The following is a 27,291-nucleotide window of genomic DNA, read 5'->3' as shown; positions in this document are numbered from 1 at the left end:
CTTTAACCCGTGGTTTTAACAGTCTTGACTTGTTTTCACTGAGGTAATCCATGTTTATCAGAATTTGCAGAGGTCAATCAAGTACAGTAAATCACCTACTTCTTTGGGACTTTATTATTGTGCACTTGGGCATAATCGTAAATGGGTGCGAGATACTTTAAACTTAACTTCCATGCAGGTTGTATTCTACATGCTATACTGCACTTGTGTCCTCTATAGTGCTGCATTAGCAATTTGATTTCGGTTTGCTTTGATTAATCGATTACAGTCCACTATATTCGACTACAATTGCCCAGTTGGGCAGCATGTGTTGTTATTTAAATTGAATTTGGTAATTGAATCATGATAAGTCTACCTGTACACTACAAGAATAAGCATAGTGGTTTAGCCTGAGTAACAAATGGAATCAGGGTGGGATTCTCCACCATTATGCAAAACTTAAAGCACTCATTCCAAAATTTGGGAGCTGCTCTACAAATTTGCCCGGATCCAGGGCAGGTTGCAATTACACCACCCACAGACACAATTTGTAAAAAAATGTTTTCTCTTTATTAGTAAATTAATATGTACATATCAGTTGACTGGGAAAAGCTTGACCACATATATAAATACTCATATTCCTTAATAAATTCCTGATTCAGTACATTGATAGTGGAAATATAAAACTATTGAATCTTTCTCACAAGTATCTAACATAATGCATTCAGCCATGATTTCAAGTGTATCATTGTTCTGTACACACACCTTCATGTCATATCTGCATGATCCGATTCAGGCAGTAGCAGTCTCCTCCATCCTACAGATTGCCAGTGTCTACTGCTCTTTGTGTTCCCAGAAATCCTTGTCTATTTTTGCTCAGTATGAGTCTCTCACTGTGCCCCTGTTTCTTCACCCTCTGGTTCACCCCATTTCCTTACCCACTAAGTGTGTTTGGTATGGACCCCAAATACCCTAGGGGCGGCTCTAAGGAAGGGGAATAGTTCATTGTATATATCTGACTGTGTGCTGCAATATACCATATTGGTATGTCACTAATCTCCTGTATTCTTTATCCACTCTTTTGTCGCTTCCTAACAGGGACACTAACAGGTCCATCGACAAGGTAGAGCCTATGATAGCCTCTAGCTCCCAAATGACCTCCCTCCAGAACTCATTTATACTCGAGCAATACCATGCAACATGTGAAAAACTTTCCGGGCACGTTTGATATTCCTCTGTGTCTCGTAACCCATACACGAATAGCCTATCTGGTGTATAGTATACACAGTGGACATATTTTAAATACAGGAATCTGTGACGCTCATTCAGTGATGCAAATTTGGTCATGGAGCAGCAGGACCCCGAGCAGCCATCATCAAGGGCTCTGCCTATATCTTTTTGCCATTTCAATTGTGCCTTTGTGATACCCAGTCTACATGCTTCATGTGCAAAGGCATAAGGTTTTGTTACTAACTTAGTGAGGGCATCTGATTGTATCAGAGAGGAAAGTGGCAGCCTGTCCGGAGGCTCCTGCATGTCCTCACCCAGGAGGTCTCGTAATGTGTGTCAGACTCTGAAATATTGAAATCGGGTCAGGGCTGTCAGTGATTCTGACCTTTCTTGAACTGTTTCCTAGCCCTTCACCACCCATTCTTGAAATAGATTTCTCATTTTGATGATCCCTAGTGTTCATAATGCCTTTGCCACACTCTTTTTCTGCCCAACCTGGAACCAGGAACACCACTCCATTGATATATGTGGATAATACTGCAGGGAGCCAGCTTGTTTTTCTAGTGGGTTCCCCCAGACATACATTGAGGTATTCAAAGCGTCAAATACACCATAACACCTATGTGGGGCACAGAACAATTGTCAGGGGGAACGTATGAGGATCAGCGGCATCTCTTATAAATAAATGTGGTAAGTTGTGTGGGCCGTGGAGCCAATAATACACAACAGTACTCTGTGCTGCTGTGTAATATAACTCTAAACCCGGTGCATTGAGGCCTCCAATATCATATGGCAAGGTGAGCATCTCCCATTTCACCCTCTACTCTAGCCCAGGCCAGCTTGATCATCAGGGATCGCAGTGTGACAAATACCAAATGCGGTAGTGGCATCGATATATTTTGAAACAAGAATAAAAATCTTGGGGGTACCACCATTTTCATGATGGCAAGTCGGCCCATTAGTGACAGTGGTAGTTTAATCCAGCGGTCAACATCATCTTCTAATTTTTATTTTTACTTTTCTGTAATTATCGAACAGGACATGTCATAGCTTTGTGTTCGAAATAGTCAGCGGTAGCACTTTCATCTGTGCGGCTATGTGGTCTGTATCATATATAAGTCGGCCCTCTTCATCCTGTAGTTCAACATTCCCTCCTCTCCATATATCCTGGCAGTTGCATATTTGCCCAAGAGTACAACTTCACTATTGGTAGTGTCATGGTATTCCACAATTTTAGCCTTGCTCTCTCCTAGTCTATTGTTATCTCCTGAGCTTAGGTGCCTCAACTCCATTTCCAATATTTTTCCTTCCAGGAGTGACAGTCTGCCCCTGAGGGATTTTAATACTCTGGCATGTTTTGAGATTGTAATGCCTCTGATGTAAACTTTGAATGACTCCCACACAGTGGCAAAACTGTCTGCAGACCCCACATTGTTAGCGAAAAAGTCCTTTATTGATTTTGCTAGCTCTGCCTTAAAGAGAGAGTATAGCAGTTAGTATGAGGGAACAGCCAAGTGAGCGCAGCGGCCCTCTGGCTACAAAACTCCTACTAATAATTAATCAATAGAGAGGGATGAGGAATCGATGTGTCTGTTTCTTTCCCCGGGGGTAGGAGCTCGAATTAATCAAAAGTGAAAAAGGACACTTGTAACACTTCTCAACCTTTGGTTCAGGGAGATTAGAATACCCTCAAAAACTCAATGTTGTTTGGAGTGCGGTATATATGTTTCATCCGCCCCACATTGTAGTTATGGCAGTTATCATAGGGTGTTCTAGAATGTGTTGGCTGCCAGCCTCATCCAGAGGCACCTCTGGTTTCAAGTGCAGTGTCCAGAGATAGAGGGTTTCCCCACAAACAACGTGAAAACAAGATTAATGAAAACATTTTAAAATATGGAAAAATGCCCAAGTTATTTATTGAAGGGTAGATTTCCAATCAGATAAAATTAGTTTGATACTCTGATTAGACCGAGTTACAGGGTCTAATAGTATATATATTGTTGTAGAATTGTCGACATGTTTCAGCTCCTTAGGCCCAAGGGGTCTGTGGAGCTTTAGTCAGGACTTACACACATGTATTGATACTCACACAACTTGTGCAGTATTATTTTCTCAGAATTATTATTCTGGTTGGAAAAACAGCTCTCCAGATTCTGTATTTGTAGAGCTTGATGCTTCCTCAGGGGTTCTGCTCAATTAAGCGCAGAGCCGCGTGCTGGTTTCTCGTCCGACTAGTGCTGACTCTGCCCCCAGATCACATGTTTCAGCTCCTTAGGCCCGAGGGGTCTGTGGAGCTTTTGTCAGGACTTACACACATGTATTGATACTCACACGACTTGTGCAGTATTATTTTCTCAGAATTATTATTCTTGTTGGAAAAACAGCTCTCCAGATTCTGAAAAAAGACATATTATAAAAGAAAACGAAAAACTGCAACTTTGCATAATGTTCATTTAGGTAGTGGGGGGAAATATTCATTGTTACGGAGTAAGCCCTGTGTTACTCAATTTAACATAGGAAGGTATCTTTGTGGATTGAGTTATCATGGAAATATTCAGCCTGGAATACCTGTAGTAAGGCTGAGTCAGCGCTAGTCGGACGAGAAACCAGCACACGGCTCTGCGCTTAATTAAGCGGAACCCCTGAGGAAGCATCAAGCTCTACAAATACAGAATCTGGAGAGCTGTTTTTCCAACAAGAATAATAATTCTGAGAAAATAATACTGCACAAGTCGTGTGAGTATCAATACATGTGTGTAAGTCCTGACGAAAGCTCCACAGACCCCTCGGGCCTAAGGAGCTGAAACATGTCGACAATTCTACAACAATATATATACTATTAGACCCTGTAACTCGGTCTAATCAGAGTATCAAACTAATTTTATCTGATTGGAAATCTACCCTTCAATAAATAACTTGGGCATTTTTCCATATTTTAAAATTTTTTCATTAATCTTGTTTTCACGTTGTTTGTGGGGAAACCCTCTATCTCTGGACACTGCACTTGAAACCAGAGGTGCCTCTGGATGAGGCTGGAAGCCAACACTTTCTAGAACACCCTATGATAACTGCCATAACTACAATGTGGGGCGGATGAAACATATATACCGCACTCCAAACAACATTGAGTTTTTGAGGGTATTCTAATCTTCCTGAACCAAAGGTTGAGAAGTGTTACAAGTGTTCTTTTTCACTTTTGATTAATTAGAGTACAAAACTCCTACTCCAGTACCACAAGTGAGCGATCATAATAAGTACGTTGAAGAGGTTTGCAATGCAGGACTCAAGGCACCAGGCTCTTATACAACAACCACTAGTCTATGCAAGTGTGAGTGTCATGCATGGCGGAGTAATGATTGAGCCGTGTGCCCGAGGAATTTTGATAGCTCCATATATCCACCAGTCCCACCCACTCTGCTATCTAAAGGAGGGCCAGGGCAGTTGCAGAGGAACCATGGAGTGGACTCTTTGAGCAATCCAGTGCAGGATTCAATATAAAAAAAAGTTCCCCCCAATATTTGTGGTAAATTACCCCACTGTTGTAGCTGAGTGCTGAATGTGTGAAAGAATGTGGATAATCATGATTGGGGCCATATATTCCCACCAATAACATTTCCTGGCTGTCTTTGCAGCAGAGGGCCAGCACATGACAGCTTCCTTGGTCTACACACACCTCCTTTAGATATCAGATCTGGAGTCTACCCATTCAAGGACCCCGCAAGTATGTGAAGAGAATCCTGCCTGTTGGACCTGCGATGGGCAAGCCCAGCACAAAGGGGGTAGCTTGGCTCAAGTGTCAAGGCAAGTGAAGGCTGTCGTGTTAAGCCGGCTTTGACCCAATAATATCTCCTTGAACAACCACCAAAAAGAAGGACACCACACCACTGTTGTAGAAAAATACGATTCCTTTATGTAAAAAGTTCTTTGTCATGAATGGGGATGAATTAGGAAAGTACATACACATTTCTTTTGGCCACAATTTGCTGGGTTTTTGATTTCGGGTTGAATACAGTAAATATATCAGGAATAAATATCATCAATAAATAGAATAAATGTCAGGAATAAATATCATCAATAAATAGAATAAATATCACTTTTGTTCAGCAGAATAAATACTGGTTCGTTTAAATAAACAAACACATGTTCATTCTGGTATCGCTGCCACCAATTGAATATGTCAGGAACATTGACTTGCAATACGTTTCAGGATAGAAATATTACTCTTACAGTTTATGATGACTTCACTGCTAATGAATACAGTCTTCTCTGGGCACAAGAGAGTGTTGGGACTCTTTAAGAATCACTCGGGGGATAAGCGCGTATATCTACAAAGCAAGGAAACACAGTGAGCACTTCATTTACACTCGGCTGCCACCGGGTTGAGTTCTCTGTTTGCCGGTGGGGTCTAAGCGCGCCTAGGGGCTTTGTTACCGCTAGCACTCAGGCGGCACCAGTTCAAAGTCTTTAGACTGACGAACGGGGCTGCCGAAGAGGTCACACAATCTTCGCGCTCAGTCAAGTAAATGCCGGTTCACAGTTCCTTCTTAACAGCGCTTCCCACCTGAAGAGACGGGCCCACCTCACATCGGCTGCAATCGAAAAGCGATTCAGTCGGGTTCAGCACTTCTCTCGCCAGCGATGGGTTCGCAGGGGCTCTACGGACCTCCCTCCGACTTCCTCAAACAGGGATGGTTCCCGCCCACAGCTACAGCCGCCGATTCACTGGGGAGGGGCAGAGACAGTAGTCCCACCCAACGTAGGACGGCCTTTCCCCGCCCCGGCGCACCACCTCACCTCAATCTGCGCAGGAAGCCCTCTACGCCGGTGGAGCTCGGAGACGTCCGAGCTCCTCGCTGGAGGCGTCTGTCACACAAGGGGCACTGAGGACCCTCGCGGGAGCGGCAAACTTGGTCTCGCCTCGCGACCCGAGTTGGTCGTAATTCACCACCGGGGGGGCGGGGAAGGCACACGAAAACGGCCACGGTCTTTTGGGGGTGACGAGGCACTCGCAGGGCAGGTGCTGTAGGCCCGAGGTCACCGCACACACAGCTGACTGGAACGCCCGTCAGGATCCACGCCAGTGACTCTTGCTTGCTCTACTGCCCACGCTACCAGCTGCCTCAGGGGTCAACAGGGCAGGTGTCAATCTGGTGTCAAGTCTGGAATCTCCTTCTTCACCTAGATCTGGAACATCATTATCCTATCTAGTCTTCAGGTCATCTAAAATGGCCACCAGGGACTGGACCTTATTTAGCCAGTGCCCTGAGGTGCTGGCTCGTGCCAGTAGGTTCTAGAACCTTCTTTGGGCTAGGCCAATGACATGGCACTTCTGGGGTATTTGGGACCCTAACAGCCACCATACTGGGGTTCTAGAGCAGCCATTTTGTGTACCTGAGGGAAATAAAGTAATTCCTGTCAGGAATGCGCGCCAAGCAAAAGGGCGCCAAAACCTTGAAAGGTCAAGGTTCATGGAGGCTCCAAGGGGAGACACTCACATGAGGAAAATGGATGGCCACCATTTTGAGGTCATTCATACAGGTTGCCAATCCCAGTCCATAATGTCACAGGTTTCGCCAGGTGTCTTGTAAATAGGTGCTGAAAACATTGTGAACAACTGGGCGTCAAGGAACATCTAGCCCCATAAAACAGCACACAAAAGGTCCTGGTAGACAAAGAAAAGCGACAAATTTTGGGAGGTACAGGGGAACAAAAGAAGTCATAGTGGTGAGGGGACTCTCAGAAGCAGACGGGTCTAACACTGCCGCACAATAGCGACCCTGTTATCGTTGCGACTTGCTGGCTCGGAGCGCTGCTCCCTGGGGCTATGTGTGTCCCCTGAATGATTGCCACATGTACAGGGTGTCTTTTAAGGAATGCTACCACCTTCTGTATCTTTCTATGTTTGTTAAGGCCTCTAACATTCCAGGTGAGGAAGTGGATCTGTGATGTATCAGATTGCTCTCCCATCATGTGCCCTACGTCTCTCTGCGTGGTTCTATGATCTGCAAGTATCAGTCATGGCCAGTCAAATAATGCATTTCACTTTTTACTAAAATATCCAACATAAATCAACCCCAGCTAACTCCCCTCCCATGCTATGTACGCTCAAACTTTGCATTGCAGAACTTTGTCCCTCCACCACCGTCCCTGGTGGTCCCTCAACAGAACACAAGTTAAAACCACAGTGTGCATTTAGTGGTAAACACATGGGGGAGGATGTCACTGTCATCGAAGCTTCCCAACCATCCCAGCCACCCCCATGTGTCACAAAGAAAGGTAATAGTATAACTCAGCACGGACCCTTTATGGAAATGAAAAAGTCTTGACCTTGCGTATCCAACTTTTCGGACCTCCCACCATCATAATGTACATCAGGTCCTTGCCAGTATTGTCCCCATTGCATTTTTCATATAATGTACTATATATCATGTCACCTTAAGTTCAACATATCCGCATGGAGACCTCTACAGTGACACCTGTAACTATCTTACCAACAGTGTGCAGTCATGGTCCTCACAAGGAAGTGGCTCTTCAACACTTTGTTGAGTCACAGTTTTGTGTTTGTCCTCTGGAGGCGACACAACACCAGAATGTGATAGGCATTCTATCCACCTATGGTCTGAAGCCCCAGGGACAGACTCTTCTCAGCTCCATAAGTCCCAAATACATCCAGAGTATCTGGTGTTCCCCCTACTGCTTCTCTGTGTCATGTGTGTCATCTTCCTAATTCGAAGCATGGCTGGGGGATATTCGCTTGCCATTGATTCCTACCTTTTGTTTGAGGAAGTGTAATACCTTATTTTGATTCATGAAGTAATTTGCCTTTCCTTCCAACATTACCCGGAGCGTATCTGGGTACATCATACTGTGTTTCAATTGGAGTTCGCAAAGTTTCATATCGGCCGGAACAAATTACTTTTGTGCCTCTTGGACTTGTTGTGTAAAGTCTGGATATTGGAACAACTCAGAGCCCTCATTTCGCAAGGTTTTCAGTTCTAGTGCCTTGTGCAGTGTGGTGTCTCAGGCCCTGAATTTTAGAGCCTTGCAATAATGGGGTGGGGGGTAGCTCCTGGAATCGGTTTCCCTAGCAGTATGGTTAGGAGGTTCTCCATGTATTGTTCCATGTTTTCTATATTGGTAAACTCTGCCAATCCCGCTATCCGTATGTTATTCCTCCTGGTTATTAAGGTTTGCTAATAGCAATGCCCTGGAAATGAACATCTCCAAAACAAAATCTATGTCAATCACGAACTATATGCAACATCAGTATCAATTCAAGCTGGGAGAGACGAGCCTTGGAACAGTTAATACTTACAAGTATCTGGGGGTGTATATAGACAAAAAATTAAACTTCCAATTTCAGAAACAATATCTGGAAAAAAAAGGAAACTACCTTATTTACGCCTTCTGTGCCCTTGCAAAAAAACCACATGGTCCCTCCTTAACAGCAATAACAGCAGTGATGGCCGCCAAACTACTACCAGCAGTAACCAGCAGTAATCTATGCAGGCATAATGTTAAATGGCAAAGATGGAATACTTTTAGACTCCCTGCAAATAAAGGTCTATAAAAAAGTCCTTAGTTTACCTCAGAACGTATCCCCGGCCCAGGTTCGACTGGAATTTGGCCTTATTAAAAAGGAGATAGGGAGAAAATACGCTGCGATCAAAACTTGGTGCAAACTTTAGCAGAATTGATCCAACATCTTAAATGACGGTTTGTGGCGAGCCCAGGAAGATGATCACAGCTCAAGTTGGGCGCAGAATCTTTCCTTTCAAGTCTTCAGTAGCATCACAAACAAAGCGGCCAAGCTACAATCATCGTTAGAAGACAAACGCACTTTAGCCAAAAGATCCCATGCCTGGATGGTTCTCCAATCCTATACCTCACTGCGACCAGCGGAATACCTTGGTATAACATATTCGCCCCACTTGAAACGAAAGTTAATGGCAATTAGATTTGTGGTATTACCAAGCCTGGCTGATCAACCTGTGTGGAAGTAGAAAGGCGCTAAAACATGTAACTTATGTGGTGCAGCATGACAATACTTTATCCATCTCATTCGTGTCTGCCCCAACTTAACATTGAAACGCGTATTGTTCCTAAAAAAGGATTTTAATGAAAGAGGGATCCAAACTTTTAGCGCGGCCATTCTTAGAGGATTTGGTACAATGGACCCTCAGTTGACCTGTAAGATGATGAAATTCGTACTATATTACGAAAAAAAAACACATGGCTGATGGAATGAGATATTGCCAACCCAGTAATGTTCAGTAATTCTAGTGCAATTGTAAAATGTAAAATAGCTTTTTAATGTTAATATCTGACAAAACTGCAATCCTGATAACAATTTTACTAAACAGAATTACATATTAATTTTTTAACTGGTTTCAGGATTGGGATATTACTTTCAGCTTTTAGGACAAACAAAAGTAACATGTTTTCTTTTTTTCTCTTTCATATATTTTTAATCCTTTATATGTTCGCAGATTATTGATACCTAAATTAGTCTCATGACATTGATATGGTTTTAACTAACTTAAACAATAAAGTATTGATTGATTGATTGATATTCATCCTGGGTATATTTTGTCTAGATTCTATGCCTTTACCTGTAGGGTATGGAAAGCTTGTCCACCTTCGTATGCTTTGTTGATTCTGCGGCTAACACATCCTCCGTATCCTAAATTCTCCCCTCTATGGTGTCTAGCCTCTCAGTATGTTTATCCAGCACTCCGTCATCCTGTCCATTCTAAGCGTGAGCACACCAATCTTTCCATCAATTTTTGTCAGGCTCTGTTGCATGGCTGTCAGTATCTGTTTCATCTCTCCTGCATTCTTATCCACCTCCTTTGGTCTAGGGTTCTTGCGGGACACAAATTGGAGTTTGGGCTGTAATTTGCCTGCCTTGCTCATGTTTAGTCCTGACTATTCAGTGGCAGCTGGCATAATACAGGCCTGCGTTCAATAAGGTCTCACCCACATGCGTCCCGTATGCCTTCTATGTGTGAGCACCCCATTGACTGTTCCTTTGGCCATCTCCGAGGTATTTTGATCCATTGTACTATGAGGGTTCTAGTGTCATCAAATTCATCCACATTTACTTATCTTCCAAGGAGCAGCATGATTCAGGAGACCAGAATGTTGCAGAACCTAAGCAGGCCCAACCGAGGCCGCTCCCACGAGTGGGAGATGCTATCCCTGAAGTGCCAAGCCTCACCACTGGCCGTCCCGCTTCACACCCTGGGGCCTCTGCTTTCTGTCAGGGCATAGCCCAGTTAGCGTTCTCAACTGTCACCAGGATCCCACTCTCTTATCTTCCAAGCTGGGCTTCCTGCCTTCCGTGACAGACCAGGCACCCTGTCACTCCATGCAGAGGACAGTCTCACTGCACCCCAGCCCAGGCAGGCATCGCTGTTCGGGAGCGCCCTCCTCACGCTTCCTGTGCAACTTCACTCACCGCACTAGAGGCTCTGTTATTATTCTGACACCAGTGGATGCCCATCTCACCATCGCAGTAGTAGCTGGACCTCCACTTGTAATGTACCATACCAGAACTGCCATGCAGTGCTCGCAGATAAGCTACATGAGTATCACTAGGCTGCTGTTTCCACTCGGGGGCCTGTCACGCATTGTCGGTCTCTCTGCAGTCCCGCCACCTCCAAATGAGCCTCATTATCTGTATGGCAGGTTAGACTGTTGTTTCGTCTAGTGTGTAGCAGGTCACTAGTGTCTATGTGGTGCATTAGGTGTCAAGATGATGTGAGATTGCTGGCTGGGTTTCCGGAGCTTCCTTATTCCATGGCCATCTTGGATCCAGTCAAGCTCCTACCCCCCCAACAAACTTAATTAAGAATTTTCATAGTTGTAGAGTATGAAGATGACATTACTCTGTTGCCTCTTTCCACACCCATCCACCATGACATGACAGTTTGTTGGCTTGCAATATTTATTTTGAAATGTATATTTGTGGAAAAGTTTCTTGATATGCATTCTCTAATATTTATAATCTCTTGCAATAAGAGTTTGGCAGCATTAGATGTCAAGAAGGACACGTATTCCATCAATAATGACAAAAAAAGTAATGTTTCAAGCAAATTAATCTTGTACTGCTTATGTTTAAATGCCTTGTATTACATTCTACTACCGTATTACCAGTTGTCCTTATCCCTGAACAATGTGGTCTGCCTTCACTTTATAATGTTAAGTGTACATCTTATGGTTTGATGTGTGCATATATTTATATCAAACTCACAATAGCACATAGAAAAGTTGTGAGGCCTGTGAGGCAACTATAACTTACGTCCCCGCAATGCACTGCTGCACTTCTTGTGATCTCACATATTACATCACTCATGACATGGTCAGTGGCATCACTGATGGCATCTCAAATGAATCAATGCAGCATTGACTTTCAAAATATGATAAGCCCACTGGTGCTTAATGATTTTTTTTTGTTTAATATAGCGCAAACTAGACCCGAAGATATCAGGTATCAAAGCGGTTTACGTGAGTACCAGTTTTGTAACAGATGGACACATTAATTTTGTTAGGCACGGGGACATTAGGTGATTTACCTAGAATCACAGGATGTTGAGCATTGTTGGTGAGACTCAGTTGTAGCACTGAAAACCCACTTCCAATTGCCCAGGAATATATTGGCACTATTTGGCAGAGCAGGACTAACAGCAAGCAGAGTCAAGGTGCTTGGTGAAGTCTTTGATATCCGTGAGACTTCAGAAACAGGAGACAAGCCAACAGGTCCTTGGAGATACTTTGGTTCTCAGATGAAGAGATGCATGTCAAGTCCGTCTCACTCCCAGGCAAGACACAACAGGCAGCAGGCCAACACAGTAAAGCAGTTCAGCAAAGTGCAGTCCCTCCTGGCAGCAAAACAGTCCTTTCTCCTGGTAGAATGTCCTCAGTAGCTGAAGTGTTCTGATTTGGTGATGTCAGAGGTCCAGTACTTCTGCACAATTAGCCCTTTAAAGTTGGGAGACATCAAAGAGGAGCTTTTGAATTTCACAAGACCATGCTGTTTCTGCCCTGGCTCCATACTTTCTACAGGATGGTATGCCACCCTTTGTGTATGGACAGGACACAGCCCTTTCATGTGTATGTGTCAGCTCCTCCCTCCTATCCAGCTCAGGATGACTCATCAGCATGCATAAGGCCATTTAGTCACACCTACCCTTCCTTTATGTGTACTGTCTGGAGGTGATGCAGTAATCCAGTTGTCACCCACCCAGACATATATTCCAGAGAAAGGCAGAAGGCACCAAATGGTTACAGTAGGAAAATGACAACTTTCTAAAAGTGGCATTTTCAGAATTGCAATTTAAAAAATCAACTTCACAATACTTTGTGTTTTTAAATTGTGATTCCAGAGACACCAGGTTTAGGGGTCCCATTTTTCCCAAATTGGAAATGACACTTATAAAATGTGATAACGCAATCCCAATGTTATCTTATGGAAAGATTGGCCTTGCAACAGTGAAAAACGAATGTAAGGGTGTTTTAGTGCTAGGACATGCAAAACTTAAAAGTACATATCCTACCTGTTATGTTATGTTAAGCTGATTTATAAAGTGTGCGGCTGCCCCAGCAAAGGGGCGTCCCACTCCCGGCGCTGAAACCAGATTAGTGCAGCTGGTAACAACAGAGCAATTTATAGAGAAGGGAACAGAAACATTTTAATAGCTGTATGGAAGGGCAGATAAAGCTTTAGGCTGTGGATGGAAATAGGAAGGGAATTCCAGAGTCTAGAAGCCAGCACCTGGAAGGAGCGGCCACCAGCACAAGCCCTCCTCCCCTGGGGACAACCACAAAATTCTCCCACATAGAGCGGAGTTGGCGGTAGGGGTTGTAGAAAAAGTGCTGGTTTGACAGAATACTGGGCAATGAAGAGTTGAGATTTTTAAAGGTAATGCAGAGGGTCTTGAATTCCACACACCTGGCAACAGGCAGCCAATGAAGGTGCCGTATTGCATTCAAGATAGAACAGCGACTTGGCAAGCCAAGGAGCACTCAGGCTGATTAGCCCCTATGTTAAGGGAGCTAGCATAGTCCAGTCTGGACAGAATCAAGGCCTGGGCGACAACCTGTCTGACTGAGGGGTCGAAGAAGCCCAGCAGGCGTTTAAGTACCCGCAGTAGCCCGAAGCACATCCCTGCCACCTTCTTAGTTTGAGTTCTGAAGTTAAGGGCAGTGTCAAGCCAGACACCCAAGTTTTTTACTGCCTGTTTAGGAGCGGGTACCGACCCCAGTGTGGCAGACCACCAGTGCTCGCACTACAACTCTGAGTATCTCCCCACTAACTGAACCTCAGACTTACTAGCATTGAGCTGTGGACAGTTGTCAGTCATCCACCCAGAGACAGCCTTGAGATCACTGTGAAACTTGCACACGTCTTGAGTAGTATCATCGGTAAGAGTGACTACCAACTGGTTATCGTCTGCATGCAACACCACTGTGAGCCCTCTGTTTTTTGCCACCGTTGCCAGTGGTTGCACATACTGGTTGAACAGGATGAGGCTTAAAGCTGAACTCTGAGGAACTCCCTACTTGATGGCATAAACTCTGGATGAAAAAAGGAGGGGCGGTCAACTGGAAGGTTCTCCTGGAAAGAAAGGAGGCAAACCATCCAGGGTGCCATCCGCTATACCTGCCTCCTCCAAGCGCCTGAGCAGAATCTGGTGGGGGACCGGGTTGAACGTCGCACTGAGATCAAGCATAATCAGTGCCAACAGATGACCGGTGTCTAAGGCCCATCTCAGATGTTCGATGACAGCAAGAAGAGCAGATTCTATGCTGTGACAAGGACGGAATCCATTCTGAGATGGGTCTAGAAGATTGTTTGCCTCCAGATACTCCATCAGGATAGTATTGACGTGAACCTCTGAAAATTTTAAGACCCAGGGCAGTAGGGAGATAGGGCAGAAACTCTCCAGCTTAGTAGCATCCAGGCTAGGTTTCTTTAGTAGGGGAACCACTTTAGCAAGCTTCTAAGTGCATGGCACAGTCGCCATAGAGAGGGAGAGATTGATCACATGGCACACAGGGGGGATGAGCACACGTAGAATTCTCATCGCATAGGCCGGCTTCAGTGGGTTAGACGGAGAACTGGACTTGACCTTCCTACATATCACCGAGAGTTTCTCCTGAGAGATGGCGGGGAGAGTGTATGAAGTGGGGGACCGGGCCATGGAGACAGAAACTGATGCAGCCTGGGGGAAGGATTGATAGATCTTTTCCACCTTCTCCACAAAGAAGGAGGCCAGGTCATCACATTGATCATCAGATGACAGCGGGGTGGCAGTCTGGGCCGTAGATGATTGCAGAACATTCAGTATTGAGAAGATGCTTTTAGATGGATTAGTACTGCCCTTGATCTCCCTCGCATAATAGGTGGTCCCTTCCGCCTGGATAGACCCATGGTATTGCTTAATAGCTGCACCCTAAAGCTTTTTCAAATTAGGGTCATAGTTCCTTCTCCATGCACTCCCCAGCATCTTACACTCTTCACGCATGGAAGCAAGCTTGGTGTTATACCTGGGACTAGACCTAGAGCTGTGGCCTTTCGTCCATTTTACAGGGACTAGGGAATCAAGCGCATCAGTTATCCAGACCGACATTGATTTATCAGCCAAGTCACAGTCTGCTGGAAGACTATATAGAGTAGAGGAGAGAAGCTCTTGAAGATGCGCAGCATCAAGTTTGTGTCAAGGGTGGCAAAGTACAGGCTTATGAGGCAACCTGCTCATCGGTACCACCCCAGAAAGTGTTCTCAATATAAGATAATGATCCGACCAGTACAACAGGGAGGGAGGGTGGACTGTTAGGAGGGCCAAGTTGGTAAATAACAGGATCCAGCAGGTGGCCTGCAGAATGTGTAGGACCCAGCACCAGTTGACATAGCTGAAAGGCCTTAAGATCAACCAGAAAGCCACCTGTATCAACATCATGAGGATTATCGAGATGCAAATTCAGATCCCAAAAATGCTGAAGTTGGCAGCCCTCATGGCTAGAGGCCCTATATTATCGATGAGAGCCATTCTAAACTCTTCGGAGGGTCCAGACGGGCGATAGATCAATATGCCTGTCAAGGTGTAGTAAGCATTGAGGGAAATCCCAAGGCGAGCAGTTTCACACCCTCCCAGAGATTCCCTCACAAAGGAGCACAGGTAGAGAGATTTAATAATAACTATGATACCGCCCCCCCGGACCCTCTATTGAGGATCTTGATGCTAAATCCAGGAGGAAGAGCTAATCCAGGTTCTACAACATTTTCTTCAGATAACCATGTCCATGTGAGAAATAGAGCGTTCGGAGCTTCGTCCAATGATAAGTTGTACATATCAGCATGATGTTTAACCAGAGAACGCCAGTTCAAGCTGAGCAATTTTACCCTGTGGCTGGGGTTAATTATGGAGCCTGGGAGGGCAGGAGCGGCAGGAGCGGAGAGCGCACATTAGGTAAACCTACAGTGCCAACAGCAGAAAGACCTCTCCGGCGTAAAAAAGGGGATAACTACAGGGGTGGATTCACCCACGGATGACAACATGATCACCGGCAGAGTAGGAGAACCTTTCTATACAGGAACCTGCAGCATTTCTGGCGACTGGCGACAGCTGATTGCAGAGGGTCGTAGACAGGCTTGCCTTTGGCTCGCCTGTGGTGCGCTTGTCAGGGCATCGATTTAAGTACCGGTCCGGTATGGCCGGAAATGCCACCACTGCATGTAGACCCAGCTGACCCTACAGGCACGCCCTCCGCCCATTGGCTGTCCAAGGCCTACATTAGGGGTGACCTATATGGAATGAAAAGGAAAGTTTGGAACTGGCAAGTAGGTTAACTTGCCACGGCGAAATGGCAGTTCAAAACTTCACACACAGGCTCTGCAGTGACAGGCCTGAGACATGTTTAAAGGGCTACTTCAGTAGATGGAACAATCAGTGCTGCAGGCCCACTAGTAACATTTGATTTAAAGGTCCTGGGCGCATGTAGTGCACTTTACTAGGAACTTAAAGGTAAATCAAATATGCCAATTGTGGACTAACCAATGTTAACATGTTTAAGTAAAGAGCGTATGCACTTTAGCACTGGTTAACAGTGATAAAGTGCTCATATTCCTAAGACCAGCAAAAACGAAGTCAGCTAAAATAGGAGATCAGAAGGCAAAAAGTCTGGGAAAACCATGCCAAGGATGCCAGGTCTAACACCAAGATTAGGTAAAAAGAGGTATATAATAGTATTGATTATTTTTTAGTTCAATATGAGTCAAGTTGATAAAATAAGTAATTTTCCACCAGACAGTATGTAGTGACAAAGATCTTATAGTGATTGATAGTTATTAAGGTGTAGGATCTTGCTTTGCCTGGCCATCAAGGTGCTGATAATTTTGGGGCTTTTGGACATTCTCCCTCTTTGAGGACCTTCTTAGGACTTTCTTAGGAAGTTCCTCGAACCAACTAGACTGTGTGTTGGTTTACTGTATTCCTGGCATTCCCCCTGCTTCGCTACATGTCACAGCAGTAAGGTGACTTAGCAGGCTTCATAGAATTAGTTCTCAGTCTGGAGGAAGAATCAGAATCACAAAGAGGTTCCATTCCTAGTCCTGTTGTCTTGCCTCCTAAACTGGTATGCAGAAACACCCTGTGAGCACACAATTATGATGATCTATGTACTGGATCATGAGTACAGTACATACACACCTTGGATAACATAGGAAGGAAGATACAGCCAACCAGATAGTATGCAACTAATAAAAGCTAGATGGTAGGAGGTTGATAGGAAGTATTTGCATTACCTTTCAAACATGTGTCAGTCAGAATTAAATGCAGTTTTAAAAGCTGGATGGTAGGATACAGAGCACAGTTTAGCTTGAAGCCAATTCATGCGGAACAGATAGAGGAGTTTGGAACACTGAAACTATGACTGAGTAGGGTTTGTTGGGGAACACAAGATTTGTTTTGGATAAATGAACCTAAGTTGTAGGATAGCCAGTATCTTGTTAGCATTCTGGATAGGTAGTCACTGGATAGCTTAAAATACCAGAGTTAGCAGTTTGGAAGTGTCCCCATTATTTTTACGGGATCTGTAGGGATATACCTAGGATGTGTACAGAGAGTTCCTGTTATTAAGGATATAGAATTACAAGTTTTATGTTGTTTAACTAATCCTCTTTACTCTGTGCACAGAGTAATGCTTTAAATGTTACAAAAGGGATGCAGGGATGTAGTGAGTGGATATTGCATATATAGGGGCTGATTTCCATCTTGTTAATATGTATAGTCCATTGCAATGGTATCTGTACTGCCAAGATAATAGTCTGATTTAGATGAGGGAAAACCATAGGTTTAATCCCAACAGAGACTACTCCATCTCTGCCATGAATAAACCCCGGCGACAGACGTGCAGAGTAAGTGCTGGAGGAGGCAGACCTGTAATTCTTCCCACCAGATTTAGATGGGCAGACTCAGAGTTCAGTTTTCACTGGATGTGCCGGTAAGGAAAACCCTGGTGATAAGGGGCAGTGAAAACAACCAGATGATCTCCTTGAGGGTAGCATTTTTATTTTTTATAATACAGTTTGATGCTGGGCTCTATTCTGTTGATGGAGCCCTACAATATGTTACAAAAGGCACTACCGCCGTGATTGTGTTCCTGCCAATGCTTTCTAAAGAATCTTCAGCTTGGTGGTCATTTAAAATTTGGTGAGCATCTCTGTCAAGGGTATGGAGTAATTTACTCCATCTCACTGGTGGAGAAATAGGTCGCTGGACGCAATCTAAATCGGCTCCTTAATTTGAACCATTATAGAATATCCATGTGTTTCCATATATGGTACTGGTGGCAGTGGAGGTGATAAAGAATTCCAGGAACATAGCCAAGATTAAATAAACAGCAAGGTTCACAGTATTGATCCCAAACATGTGTAAAGCAGCATTATGGGCCTTTGTGAATACTTTAATAAATCATTGTAGACTGAACAAATGAAACATGGATAAAATTACTTTTGGAGTGGATTTCAATTGTTTCATAGAAACACTTATGGCCTGATTAAGATGTCAGTTGGAAACTAAACCTCCCAACTCCTTGTCAGATTTGGTTCTGACTGACTCGTGGTTGGAGGTTCCGACCAACCAATTATGATGCATCTGAACACCGTTCAGAAAGTCTCTCATTGACTTCAATGAGAGCCTGTGTTCTGACTGACAACACAGGCTCCAGTTGATTAAAGGGGTGGTTGCAGAAAACCTTGCACCTTGTGGCGGGCTCCCCGCAATGTGCACTGTTCTACAGGAGGTCCCTTGGGTACCCCCAAGGCCCCCAACCAGAGGCCTCAGGATGAAGGGGCCTGCTAGGGGACCCAAAGTCAGTTTCCGGCAGCCTTTTCGGACGACTTGGAGTTTCCAAATACCGGTCGGAACTGATTCGGAATGACTGAACGTTTACATTTCCATCGTAATCGGTAGGTTGGAAAGGTTTCCGACTCAGGGGCCAATTCCGTTGCAGTAAGGAACGGCCTTGACCATTGGCCCGAGCCATTCTGACTGCATCAGACTAGCCCGTTTGGATTATTTTCCAACCGAGCCATTCCGATGGGCTCAGTCAGAAGGGGATCCAACTCAGATTTCCCAATAGATTCGGATGGGCTCGGAGACCCCCCCGCAATTGGGATATCCTTCAGTACTCCCCCGACAGGTTTGTTCTGACCGAGGGAGTACGATGGCAGTTTTCCACTGCCTTTTTGTGCCGGCCCTTCAGGCACAGAAAGGTATTGGTAAACACCTTCGGGGACCCCAGCAAGGCCCCCATGGGTGGTGCAAGGCCACCGAATGGAGGCCTAGGGGGCATCTACGGTGCCCCTCTGATGATTCCTGCATCCAGTGGCAGGCACCTCGGGGTCCCTGCCACCAGTTGCTGGGATGAACTGCACCTCTGCTCTTTCAATGAGAGCATGCATTCTGTTAGGAATGCATGCTCCCATTGAAAGGTACAGGCATGCGACTGAGCAGGGTTCGGTTGCATCCTACTTCCAGGTATGTAACCGATGACAAGAGGTTGTTCGGTTACAGTTCCCACCTGATGTGGGATGGACTCCAGTCCGTCCAACATCGGAATCGGCCCCTGGGTCAAAAACAGAGGTTCTGTCACCCTTTAAGAAAATACAATTGCCATTCGGAGCCTTTCCGACCGACATCGTAACCTGGCACAAAATTGCTTTATTAAATGATTGCAATATTGCATTAAGTGAGAAGGTTTTAATTTAATAATCAAAGTGTATGAAATTGCTTTGGTATTCCTAATAATGAAATGACTGTTATAAGGGCAAAAGACATAGAGATAATGATCCAATTACTTACCAGTATTCCTAATTACTTTTAGTCCTACTCATACAATTCATTACACTCTGCCCCCCAACCAAAACATCTATGGCCATCAAGTAAGTTAGCTTGGTATTCAAGGAGGCTACTGAAAGGTCAGAGCTTTTTTTGGTTCTTTGGGTAAGGCTTGTTTGGAGATAAATTGCAACATTCCTCTGTTATTTTTCATGTGGTTAGGGAGGTGGGATCCAGCGCTTAAGTATTGACTGGCAGAAGAACAAGATACATAGAGGTAATGTTCAGTGATGATCCAAATTCAATTATACATAAGTCATGGCTTGCCTAGATGGGAGTTTAGGAAGATAACGCCCAATTTCTCAGGTATCTCCATTACACTCAGATGCAACCTGTTGGAGGCCACGACAGAGAATAATTTGTATTAATGTTTTAGAAGTATTTTCTACACATTCAAATCTTCTGTTACTTTCGAATTTCCAGTTACTCATCCGTCGAGACTTTTTCCTTGTAGCAGACCTAAGGAGGTGAACTGCCTCATGCGACTTATCCAAGCACAATTCGAGTTGTGCAGTAATATTTTGGAAGTAATACAATAAAATATATGTCTGCGACTGTAGCAAATATAAAAGGAAGCTGCAGGGGGATCTGGCAATGAAAAGACACAGCTAGGATTGGCGAGCCTGCCCTTCGGCCACCTGAGAAGGTTTACCTAGAGCCGTGAGACTTTCGAGTGATATGTGCGCTAAATAAATATCCCATGATTTGATTTACCAGAAAAACATCCTCTTAAATGGAAAATCATGGTTTCTGTGTTTGCTTTCTAAGGGGGTATATTGTGTTTGTTCCAACAGCCCAGCCTGCCCCTTGGAGAAGCCACACATGCGCAATTGCATACTCAATGTATTCTTTGAAATTCCAGAGGAAGAGACACAGAATTGGAAAAATCTCAAGGGCCACTCAACCCCATTCAGGAGCTTTCCAGGGCTGCCTGAATAAAGCAACATGAATTCGGAATATGACTCTTGAGGCGTTGGTAGCCTCATTTTTGTTCTGCACAATGTGTGTTTTCAAAGATTAATAAAATCAACGAGTTTCTTCACTTTTCGTATGGGCCGAGTTTAACCACGCTGGAGTGCACGTTGTGTAGTTTGCCTTATTGATTTGTGTTTTATTGTAGTGAAAACACAATATATATCGCCTCGAATGGAAGCTTTGTGACATTACTGTCATCCCCTCTAATGGCTATTATGAGTTTTTATTTTTTTTAACATCTCCTCTGTGCAAAGTTAACCGCTTCTAGGCACGTCAAACATTGATTGTATTATATTAGGTTTTTTCGGGAAAATGTTTTTTTGTTTTGCACGCAGCAAGTAAGGACAATCATTTCTGCACTAGACAACATGGTTAATGTCTGATCCTGATTCAATAACAACTCTTGTGGGAAAACCCAGATCTTCGGGGTATTCACTGGACACATTTGAGGCCATATTTGTGCAGGGGCTGCGTTGCTTTTGTACCCCTCAAAATGGTGTGTATCAACCTTAAAATGCAATTTACAATCCACATAAGGCCACTTTGCATGGCCCTGGGTGGCTTGATTAGTCCAACACAGTGCAAATCACTGCAGTGTGGTACTCTGCTCCAAGGAGGTGTTCCATGAGCGTTCAATGGGTGTTCCCATGCAAAACACCCATGGACTTTGACGCATTCCCCGATTTACCATTACTGGTAGACCTGGGAATGTGCTAAAATGCTACACCTTCTGAAGGGAGGTGTAGCAAGGAGAAGCATCTTGCAGTTCTCCCTGTTACTGCCTCTTTCTATGTTGCATTGCGCCACAAACATTGATGGAGCAAAATGTCTAAGATGATTATTTTTCTGCAGTGCCCCTTCCTATACAAAAACAATCCTGCATGCAACACAGACACCCTTTTACCGTGGTGCATGGTGCAAGGGTGCATGCATTGGTGCTAGGCAGCCCATTGAGCACCAACACTGGAAAAAGGCTGGAAGGAACAGCATTGTGTTAAGTACAACGCATTCCCGCCCTTTCCCTGTAATGCAAAAACACAGTTGATGGACAGAATGCAGAACAATGTCTTACATTCACCCCAGTACAAAGATCTGGGCCGAAATCCATCATTTTTTTTTTAACTCCACACCACATTAGGTCAGACAATGGCTATATGCAAATCAGCAATAACCCTGTGCCTCATGGGAACAGTCCAGCCCGAACTACCAAGCCATGTCTTTCCTAGACCAGAATCAAGCATCCAAGGGCCGGATTCTGGCTATCAGCCTTCTTCAGCCTGGATAGCTTGACTCCAGTGATGTGGAGAGCCTGGGACTCACGTCTGAGCATACCCAGCCCACTCGAGGTGAAAATTGCAAAAAACACAGTTGATGGACAGAATGCAGAACAATGTCTTACATTCACCCCAGTACAAAGATCCGGGCCTAAATCCATCGTTTTTTTGCACTCCACACCACCCTAGGTCAGACAATGGCTATATGCAAATCAGCCTTGACCCTGTGCCTCATGGGAAAGGTCCAGCCCGAACTGCCAAGCCATGTCTTTCCTAGACCAGAATCAAGCATCCAAGGACCGGTTTCTGGCTATCAGCCTTCTTCAGGCTGGATAGCTTGAATCCAGTGATGTGGAGAGCCTGGGACTCAAGTCTGAGCATACCCAGCCCACTCGGGTTCAAAATTGCAAAAAACACAGTTGATGGACAGAATGCAGAACAATGTCTTACATTCACCCCAGTACAAAGATCTGGGCCTAAATGCATCTTTTTTTGCACTCCACACCACCCTAGGTTAGACAATGGCTATATGCAAATCAGCCTTGACCCTGTGCCTCATGGGAACAGTCCATCCCGAACTACCAAGCCATGTCTTTCCTAGACCGGAATCAAGCATCCAAGGAACGGTTTCTGGCTATCAGCCTTCTTCAGCCTGGATAGCTTGACTCCAGTGATGTGGAGAGCCTGGGACTCACATCTGAGCATACCCAGCCCACTCGGGTGAAATTTGCAAAAAACACAGTTGATGGACAGAATGCAGAACAATGTCTTACATTCACCCCAGTACAAAGATCTGGGCCTAAATCCATCGGTTTTTTGCACTCCACACCACCCTAGGTCAGACAATGGATATATGCAAATCTGCCTTGACCCTGTGCCTCATGGGGACAGTCCAGCCCGAACTACCAAGCAATGTTTTTCCTAGACCGGAATCAAGCATCCAAGGACTGGTTTCTGGCTATCAGCCTTCTTCAGCCTGAATAGCTTGACTCAGGGTCAAGGCTGATTTGCATATAGACATTGTCTGACCTAGAGTGGTGTGGAGTGCAAAAAAACAATGGAATTAGGCCCAGATCTTTGTACTGGGGTAAATGTAAGACATTGTTCTGCATTCTGTCCATCAACTGTGTTTTTTGCAATTTTCACCCTGAGTGGGCTGGGTATGCTCAGACCTGAGTCCCAGGCTCTCCACATCACTGGAGTCAAGCTATCCAGGCTGAAGAAGGCTGATAGCTAGAAACCGGTCCTTGGATGCTTGATTCCGGTCTAGGAAAGACATGGCTTGGTAGTTTAAGATGGACTGTTCCCATGAGGCACAGGGTCAAGGCTGATTTGCATATAGCCATTGTCTGACCTAGGGTGGTGTGGAGTGCAAAAAAACTATGGAATTAGGCCCAGATCTTTATGCTGGGGTGAATGTAAGACATTGTTCTGCATTTTGTCCATCAACTGTGTTTTTTGGAATTTTCACCCCGAGTGGGCAGGGTATGCTCAGACGTGAGTCCCAGGCTCTCCACATCACTGGAGTCAAGCTAATCAGGCTGAATAAGGCTGATAGCCAGAAAACGGTCCTTGAATGCTCTATTTCGGTCTAGGAAAGACATGGCTTGGTAGTTCAGGCTGGACTGTTCCCATGAGGCACAGGGTCAAGGCTGATTTGCATATAGCCATTGTCTGACCTAGGGTGGTGTGGAGTGCAAAAAAACGATGGAATTAGGCCCAGATCTTTGTACTAGGGTAAATGTAAGACATTGTTCTGCATTCTGTCCATCAACTGTGTTTTTTGCAATTTTCACCCTGAGTGGGCTGGGTATGCTCAGACGTGAGTCCCAGGCTCTCCACATCACTGGAGTCAAGCTATCCAGGCTGAAGAAGGCTGATAGCCAGAAACCGTTCCTTGGATGCTTGATTCCGGTCTAGGAAAGACATGGCTTGGTAGTTCGGGCTGGACTGTTCCCATGAGGCACAGGGTCAAGGCTGATTTGCATATAGCCATTGTCTGACCTAGGGTGGTGTGGAATGCAAGAAAACGATGGAATTAGGCCCAGATCTTTGTACTGGGGTGAATGTAAGACATTGTTCTGCATTCTGTCCATCAACTGTGGTTTTTTTTGCAATTTTCACCCTGAGTGGGCTGGGTATGCTCAGACGTGAGTCCCAGGCTCTCCACATCACTGGAGTCAAGCTATCCAGGCTGAAGAAGGCTGATAGCCAGAAACCGGTCCTTGGATGCTTGATTCCGGTCTAGGAAAGACATGGCTTGGTAGTTCAGGCTGGACTGTTCCCATGAGGCACATGGTCAAGGCTGATTTGCATATAGCCATTGTCTGACCTAGGGTGGTGTGGAGTGCAAAAAAATGATGGAATTAGGCCCAGATCTTTGTACTGGGGTGAATGTAAGACATTGTTCTGCATTCTGTCCATCAACTGTTTTTTTTGCACTTTCCCTGTAATGCAGCACCGCAAGTGATGTGCTGAGCTGCTAAACCTTTTGATAAATATCCCTTTTTAGTTGGTAAAATCAGGTGGAATTTAATAATGAGATTAGATGAAAACAAGTGGGTGGGACTCACAGTTGGTGGCTCAACCACTACGGCAGAGGAGAATCAATCCCCAGCAGCCAAACAAATGAAAAATAAAACAATAATAATCCCTTGTTTATTATTGTTTTATTATTGCTCTTTGACGCAAGATGGCGTCAGGGTGATCGGAGCTTGAGGCGGACTCAGCTGGCTCGGACCCCCACTGTTCTGCCTGTTCTCTTTCTGTGTTCAACGCTGCATGGAGGTTTTTGTTTGCAGTGTTCGAAGAAAAACGACAAGATAGTGACAATAGGCAAGCTGTTGCAAGCTGTTGTTCTTGAGGAGTACGCTGTGCGCTGTGCAATTTTGTTACAGTTACGGTTACGGGAAAGATGCCCGAGATGAGACTTACCGTAACTGACTAATGGAGATGCCAGAAATGCCGGAGATGCCGGGGAACTGCGCTTGATTGCATTTGACATCGCGGGAGAAGCCGGGAGGGAGCCGCGGGTGAAAGCCGCTGATTGAAAGCAGATTGAAAAACGTTTTGTTACGCTATCCCTCGCTTCCCTCATTGCGGCGATGACGTCCTGAAGAAAAGAGGACAAACATAGAAGCTCCGAGACAATTACTCGGGTGGTGAGAACGGCTCGGCGCTCGGCACGGACCTGTTTGTGTAGACTTTTATGGAAAGGGGTGAGCAACCCAATACACCCTTGCGGGCTTGGGGATTAATATGTTTAAAGAATTGGCCAGCAAGGGATTTTGTTTGAAAATTATCAATTTCAGCAAGAAAGGGGGACTCCGGTTGAATCGGGTACCCACACTATCATTAGTTAGTAGCTGGATATAATTTCTTTGATACAGTCAAATGAGTTACCACAATACCACAATAAATGAATTTGAATTGAAAAAATACGAAAACCAGGTTGTTGATTCAAAAGATTATTATTTTCTTTAGAAAAGGAAAATTCAGTCAATGTTAAAAAAGCGTACAGAAAGATGCATTTGGGACATAGAAGGAGTATCTTAAATGCTCCAATCAAACATCACAAAATAAGTCTATGCTGCCAATAAATAGTAACACAATTGTTTCAAATCAATATAAGAAGATCAATGATAACTGATGAGTAGTGAGCAGGAATAGACTTGGTAGTCGACGTTTCGGTCTTTTGGGAAGTCGTTTCACAAGACCATCATCAGGACAAAGATTATATGCATTTGTAATTGATGACCGTAAAGGAAAATGAATTGAGGTGAAACAACATACACCTCCAAGAATAGTAAGTGATGCTTGGTGAAATTTAATCGAAGTAACAGGGAAACTCTGCCAGTTGTCAGGTCAGAAGTTGGAGCAACACAATTGCATTGTGCTTAGAGATTTGATACACAGCAGAGTCATGCAGGTGTTTAGAGATGATTTCAGTGAAAGCCGGCGAAAAGTCACGACTTGTAATGGCGGAACGAAGCAGTAAAATACACGACCTCGGCAGCAACAGCGCATCAGTTTGGGAACAGCTGATGGCGCCTCACTCATTGATTCAGAGCCTCAGCTGTGGTAGCTGAATTCCCCGTTGCTAGGTAAGCTTCGGGAGGAGCCGCCGTTATGGTCAGACGGTACTGTGAGGTCTGATGCTTGCTGATGCTTGCTGGTTGTAGTCTCTTCTGCCGGTCTGGGCATGTGTTGCCCGTTTTGATCATGGAAAGAACATCCAGATCACTCAGAACGCCCAGTGGAGGTCTGGGTGTGAGTCTGCTTAGGTGGACGAGGAAATCTAGGCAGTGGGGCAGAGGTGAGCTACTTTTCAAAATTGTTTGGGCAAAAAAAGATAAAGAGCAGTATGGAGGAGCCTGCAGGTAGCCATGTTTCAGACATAAACACTGTAGTAGCATTAGTACCATCAGAGGCCTAGGTGTCATAGGTCCAACCGGGGGTCAGACTACACCCCAAACAGCGCAGAATTCCATGGCACTGTGAACTGAGCCAAGACAAGAGGCTTAAAGAGCAAGGCAGAGAAAGAAAAAGACAAAGATAAGATAAAAGATAAGGAAAAAAGTAAACTCAAAATTGCAGAAAAGGAAAAAGACAAGGATATTGATTGTGATGGACATGGAGATGAGAAAATATATAATTCACTCAGTATACAGAGTAGTGGGTGTGCTACAGATAAGACAGACCTGCTGGCTAAAAAGGCAAGAAGAATGCAGACAATAAAAAATTTAAAAACTGCAGCAAAAACCACCGGGCAAGCTGCTGAAGCCCAACCCTGGATTTCAAGTATATTTAATCCTGTAGCTAAAGCTTCGTCGGGCTCTGTGGGAAGCAATGGGCCCATTGCTCTGGATAAAAAATCAGCCCACACATCAAACACAACAAAAATTCCATGTGTAAAAGGAAATAACCCCTCTGTTAAATCAGTGAGACAACCCGAAGTGTCAGAAATTGATAAAGATATGGATAAGGATTAAGTGAAAGATCACGGTAAGAGCACGTTGGAGATCAAATTGAGCAAAACAATCAAAATGGTTAATTTAACAACAGTACCCGAACAAACAACGGCACCAGTCAGGGTGGGGAAAAACACAGTCACAGCTGGAATGGCGGAGTATAAGCTGACTACAAAAATAGACTCTAATACTGGCCACGCTTCAGTGTTACCTAGCGTCCAACCGACTCAAATCCTGGATCAGGACGAAGGCGCGGTACAACAGAGACATCAGATACAAATGATACAGCACATACCGGAGCTAATTATTGATAGTGACATCGGGGAAGACGCCAATCTAGATCAAAATCCTGTCATGCATAATCAGTTTCAATGTCTGGCCCATGCTGGCTTTGCAGAGTCTGCGGAGTCTGATTCGGGCTCCGAAATGTATGAAACTGGCGCCTCAACCTCAAGTGAT

This window comes from Lissotriton vulgaris, chromosome 5, assembly GCF_964263255.1.
Source record: "Lissotriton vulgaris chromosome 5, aLisVul1.2, whole genome shotgun sequence".
Taxonomy (NCBI): domain Eukaryota; kingdom Metazoa; phylum Chordata; class Amphibia; order Caudata; family Salamandridae; genus Lissotriton; species Lissotriton vulgaris.
The sequence above is the reverse complement of the archived record's forward strand: the minus strand, read 5'-3'. Positions refer to the sequence as shown.